The sequence below is a fragment of the Neofelis nebulosa genome, chromosome 8 (assembly GCF_028018385.1).
Source record: "Neofelis nebulosa isolate mNeoNeb1 chromosome 8, mNeoNeb1.pri, whole genome shotgun sequence".
Taxonomy (NCBI): Eukaryota; Metazoa; Chordata; class Mammalia; order Carnivora; family Felidae; genus Neofelis; species Neofelis nebulosa.
Window position 1 is genome coordinate 4,587,346 of NC_080789.1, and position 6,000 is coordinate 4,593,345.

General features: G+C 48.9%; 1 long non-coding RNA gene across 2 annotated transcripts; it reads left to right on the plus strand.

Annotated features, from left to right (window-relative positions):
• Positions 1-23: 23 nt before the first annotated feature.
• On the plus strand, positions 24-5,779 carry LOC131518710 (uncharacterized). Of its 2 annotated transcripts, none has more exons than XR_009265254.1 (3): positions 24-576; positions 1,873-2,075; positions 4,294-5,779. It is a non-coding gene; the product is annotated as an uncharacterized LOC131518710 (long non-coding RNA). The 2 variants fall into 2 exon arrangements; XR_009265253.1 differs by having other exon boundaries at positions 25-210.
• The last annotated feature ends 221 nt before the right edge of the window (positions 5,780-6,000 follow it).

The following is a 6,000-nucleotide window of genomic DNA, read 5'->3' on the forward strand; positions in this document are numbered from 1 at the left end:
CGGCGGGAGTTTGCTCGCGGTGGTCACGTGGCGGCGGGGGGGGGGGGGACGCGTCTGAGGCGCGGGTGTCGCGCGGGTCTGTGCTGTCGGGGGAAGTGGCTCTGCCAGGCGCTCGGGACCGCACGGTCAGGCAGTGAGCGTGACCGGGGCACGGGGTGTTCCGTGCGAGGCGCCGCGGGACTGCGAGGAGACGGGCGGCGGTCGGGAAACGTGAGTGGATTTGGGATGCCCGGCGCCGCCTCCTCCTGTCCCCAGAGGGCTGGCCCAGGCGGCCCTGCTCTGATGGCGGCGACGTCCCTGGCCGCTCAGGGCAGGGAGGCCTGGGACTGCGGAGCGCGGAGCACCGGCCTCGGTCGTGGATGAGGAAAAAAAAAAACAAAACAAAACGGATCTACTTGGACACCCGGCTTGTACTTGCTTCCCGCAGCGGGTGCCCCGGAGGCGAAATAACTTGCTTAAAATCGGGCCACTGGTGAGGACCAACGAAGAGGCGGTGCGCAGACGCGATGTTAAACTGCGCAACTGATGCATCCGTCCCCGCGCTGTGGTCGGAATACCACCGCGTAGCCCTTCCAAGTGCTTCGGTGCAGGGCTTCGTGTAGTGGAGGATTAGGTTACGCCGCACGGAGCAGCGCGTCTGTCCCTGCCTCTTGGGGGTCACGAGGCTTGCCAGCCGCGGACACCCCGGGAGTCACTCGCGAGAATTAACTATTTAGGAGGCTTGCTTCAGAAAAGGAACATTCCTGGAGCGATGGTTCTTAACCTTTTCGGTGGGGGAGGGGTTTATGGCTGGTGAGCATTTGAAAACCTAAAGGTTTGTGCATCCGTGCTCGTAGAGGACAAGTTCGCATACGATGTCCCGTGCGTGGGAGCTGGGACCACTGTGTTAGGGACTCCTTATCCAGCTCGATTGCACACACAAGGGTTAAAGAAAGGTGGTCCCTCGGGCGCCTAGGTGGCTCAGCTTTTGACTTCAGCTCGGGTCATGATCTCCAGCCCCGCCGTCGGGCTCTGTGCTGACAGCTCAGAGCCTGGAGCCTGCTTCAGATTCTGTCCCCCCAGTCTCTCTGCCCCTCCCCCACTCGCATTCTGTCTCACTCAAACATTTTTTTTAAATTTTTTTTTAAACGTTTATTTTTATTTTATTTTATTTATTTATTTTTTTTTTTGAGGCAGAGACAGAGCATGAACGGGGGAGGGTCAGAGAGAGAGGGAGACACAGAATTTGAAGCAGGCTCCAGGCTCTGAGCAGTCAGCACAAAGCCTGACACGGGGCTCGAACTCACGGACCTTGAGATCGTGACCTGAGCCGAAGTCGGCCGCTTAACCGACTGAGCCACCCAGGCGCCCCACGTTTATTTATTTTTGAGACAGAGAGAGACAGAGCATGAGCGGGGGAGGGTCAGAGAGAGGGGGAGACACAGAATCCAAAGCAGGCTCCAGGCTCTGAGCTGTCAGCACAGAGCCCGACGCGGGGCTCGAACTCACGGACCGTCAGATCATGACCTGAGCCGAAGTCGGACGCTTAAACCGACCAAGCCACCCAGGCGCCCCAGTAAACATTTTTTAAAAATTAAAACAAAAAACAGTGGCCCCTGCGTTGGCCATTTAAAAGAAAGCCTGATGTATTCCCTGCCCTTATGGCGACTTCCCCTAGGAATCCAAAAAGGTAGATGTTGCTAGATGTTTGGTTTTTCCCCTGAGGATAGATAATGAAAAAAATGTCCAGCCAGGAAACTGGATTAGTTGTTGCCTGACTTTGTCTCACTGTCCTTGTTAATTGTGTGTGTAACTGGTCCAGGAACATTGACTAATCTCGTGTCATCGCGTGGGCTTTAATGCCATGCTCATTAGTGGTTTTGTTTTTATCAGTTTTTGCAGTACAGCTCCTTCTGGGTGATACATGACTTACCAGAGCCATCCATTTGGTTAGTGCCAGAACCCAGGTCTCACTTCAGCCTGACGTCCCGTTCCACAAGCGCTTTCAACAACTGTTGAACACCTGCCTACGTTGGGGACTCTACAGATGTTTGGTGCCGAGCCAAGCGGCCACTCGTGCCTGCCGTCTGTCCCAGGTCAGCCTTCCTATTCTTTACAGGGACTGTCCCGGACTCTCATCGCTTGGACCTTTCCAGCCACCTTCCTCCCGGTTCCACCTGCCAACCCCCAGTCTCAGCTCACTTCATCTGTAGTTGGGTTGCAGGCACCCAACTAGTTACTAAAAGAACGAATCCATCTGTTTCCTTATTGAGAGAAATATTATCCCAGACTTTCCTGATCTGATCAGCAGCTTGTGAGTCTTCGTATTTGGTTCTGTGTGAAGCTCTTTCATCCCAAAATGTCTCTAGTGCCTATTCATTTATTTATTTATTTAATGTTTTTATTTATTTTTGAGACAGAGACAGAGCAGGAGCAGGGGAGGGGCAGAGAGAGAGGGAGATACAGAATCCGAAGCAGGCTCCGGGCTCTAAGCTGTCAGCACAGAGCCCGACGCGGGGCTCAAACCCACGGACCGTGAGATCATGACCTGAGCCGAAGCCGGACGCTTGACTGACTGAGCCACCCAGGCACCCCTCTAGTGCCTATTTAAAAAAAAAAAAGAGAGAGATAGAGATAGAGAGAGAGAGAGACTGTGTGAGTGGGGGAGGGGCAGAGAGTGAGAATCCCAAGCAGGCTCCTTGCTGCCGGAGCTGACCCCGACTCCAGGCTCGAACCCACAAAGCCACGAGATCATGACCTGAGCCGAAAGCAAGAGTTGGATGCTTAACTGACTGAGCCCCCCAGGTCCCCCTCTAGTGCCTTCCTGTAAATTGAACGGTAATTGTTAATGTGAAAATAGAAATGCTAGGTTACTTGCTGTGTAATATCTGGGTTGTTACCACATAAGAGACAGACAGCTTAGGTAAGTAGGCGTAGCCTTTTGCGTAGGTACAGGTGACCCTTGAACAACACAGACTTGAACCGTACGGGTCCACTTAGGTGTGGATTTTTTTCGATAAATACGGTATAGTAGCACTGTATTTTTCTGATGACTTTCTTAACACTCTTCTGTCTGGCTTATTTTATGCTAAGAATACAGTGTACAATGGGTATACAAGGTCTGTCAACGGTTAATTGACTATGATTTAAGACTTCCAGTCAACAGTGGTTCAGTTTTGGGGGAGTCAAAAGTTATACTTGGATTTTTGACAGGGGAGGCTGTCAGTGACCCTTACTCCCGTGTTCAGGGATCAACTGTATTTACCATTGAAATGTAGCTAGTTAAAATGACAACTTTTATTCTGGAAATAATACAAAAGTTTTCTTGTGAGGCGAAGCAAAATAGTACATTTACTTCTTAATTGCGAATTGTAGCGTGAGGTGATGGATGCCTTTCTAATGCAAATAAAAAGATTTATGCATTTAATAGCGCTTTGGCTGACTTGCACATTATGTGTTAAAATCCCCTGCTTACTGAAATGACAGCCTTACGCTGGCTATAACTCAGGAGAATAGAGGCAGTTTGCACACGGACCTCTACCTCCATTGAATTTGGCTGCGTCCATTTAGTGAAGGTCTTTGTGAAACTTACGAAATAGTTCTCCAAAGGTAGTTCTCCAAAGGCGTTAGACGGTATTTCTGAAATCCCTTTCACTTTGCTTAGCCACCGAGGATTTTTATGGTTGCCCAGGCTGGGTCATTTTCTTATGTTCAGTTAATAAATACCCACACCTGTTGGTTTACCTGTTTCACCTAATTCAAAACGAGTTCATGGAGTCCTGCCTTTGTGCTGCTCGAGTTCCACCGGAACCGCCACTGGGTCGGCTTCACACTGTGATCAAGTCGTTAACGTCGTGGACAATTGAAGCCTAGTTTAACCCGGTGAAGAAAATTGCAAGATAAGATCTGTTGAATGGCCGCTGTGTCCTGGCCTCTGGTTCAGGTAGACTTGAACTTTGAGATTGGAATCATTCTCTATTAGGACGTAACAGGAAGCCTACAGGGCCACTCTGCTCCTGATGTTACCGAGTTCACATGTGAGATGTTGTACCGTCAGCCCCGCGGTGGGGCTGCTGGTGTGGAGTAGGGCTGCAGAAGTTCCCGACTAATAGAAACCGCCACCTCCTTTGTATCTGCAATGGCCTATTCGTTTATTTTTAAGGAGGCTTCATGCCCCGTGCAGAGCCCAACGTGGGGGCTTAAGCTCACAACCCTGAGATCCAGACCTGAGCTGAGATCAAGACTCAGATACTTAAGCGACTGAGGCACCCAGGTGCCCCTGCAGTGACCTCTTTATTATTTTTTTAATTTTAGAGAGCATCCAAGCGGGAGAGAGGAGCAGAGAGAGAGAGAGAGAATCCCAAGCAGGCTCCACACTCATCACGGAGCCTTCCACGGGGCTTGGTCTCACGACCCCAAGATCATGACCTGAGCTGAAATCAAGAGCCCGATGCTCAACCGACCGAGCCGCCCAGGTACTCTTTAAATCTACAAATGACCTCTTAAAATCTAGAAATGTGCTTGCACTTTTGTCTTTTATTTTGGGCCATTTGTCGAAGAGAATTTGTGCCCTGTCCTGGAGTATCTTTTATCTAAAGAAAAAGGGAAAAAAAGGTTAGAACAAACTGGTAGAGAGCAGGCAGTGCCGAAAAGAATATCACGTGCTGCTTTCCTCATCCCATTCTTCAGTTCCCTAGGAGGGTGACTGAGTATCGATAAAATGATACCCACAGTCAGGAGGAGGTAGGTGCTAAAGGCAGCAGAGTGAAGAATTTGGGGTTGTTATCCCCAGACCACAGAGCATGGAATTCTTAAATGACTGTGCCCCCGAACGCCGTAGTTCTTAGAAGATACACATTTCCCCAGACTCGTCTGAGGTCCAGAAATCCACAGGGTGATGTGTCTCCAACAGACACTCCCCAAGAGCCTTGTTTCCTCCCATGCTGCTTCGTGCCTGAACTTGAAGCTACTGGGAGCCCTCCTCCTTTAGTTGTTGGGAAGGCAGAGGCTATCCAAAGTGAGAGAGGAAAGGGAGATGAATAAAATCCGGAGACGAAGAACGTGAGCTCTGGCATTAATTGCCCCTTGATTCCCGAGCAGGCTGCTTGCCAGCTGGATGGCCTTGGACAAGCTATTGAACTCTTGGACAAGAGCTCACTCAGTTTCCTCATCTGTAAATTGAAGGAAGTAATAATACCTTCATTAAGTTGTAAGGATTGAATGGGAAGGTTTTAAATTGTTTTTTCTTTTTTTTTTTAAATGCTTATTTTACTCTTGAAAGAGAAAGGGTGTATGGGTGCGAGTGGGGGAGGGGCAGAGGGAGACAAAGGATCCGAAGCAGGTTCTGCTCTGACAGCAGAGAGCCCAGTGTAGGGATTGAGCTCATCGTGAGATCATGACTTTTGCGTCATGGACGCTTAACTGACTGACCCATCCAGACACCCCTAAATTATTTTTTCTAACGGGATTCTTGTTTTAAAAGATTTTAGTTACAAAACTATAGTTTCCTTTTACTAATCAAAAATGTACCATTCAGAGGTTTTGGCTTCCACACCATAACTAATGTAATTCACCGGGTTCTTACGATTCGAGCTGAAAGCAAAGAACTGTGATGTTTTAACTCGAGTAGTTTTATTCTCAGATTTATGATTTCCAGTAGGCTTTTGGAACGTTGCCCAAGGGCCGGAGACTCCCTATCCCCCTTTATAGATTCGAGACTAGATCTTTCAATGTCGACACGTTTGGTTTCATAACAAAAAAATATCAATGATTAAACTGGGATTTAGCTGGATTCTCAAGACTTTGAGCAGTGCCTGACTTGCTTCGTCTTAGGGATTCCACTCCATCGGGTGCTCCCAACATGTCATAGCTTTTGTGTTTTTCACATTTCAGACATCAGTGCCAAAGGATTAAGACAAACTGCTACGTCTTGTACAGCTGTTACTTATTTTCTCGTGAGGCTTTACGGTCTCTGGAAAAGCAGTAGCGGTATTTAGCATGTTAAAAAAAATGCTCAAAATA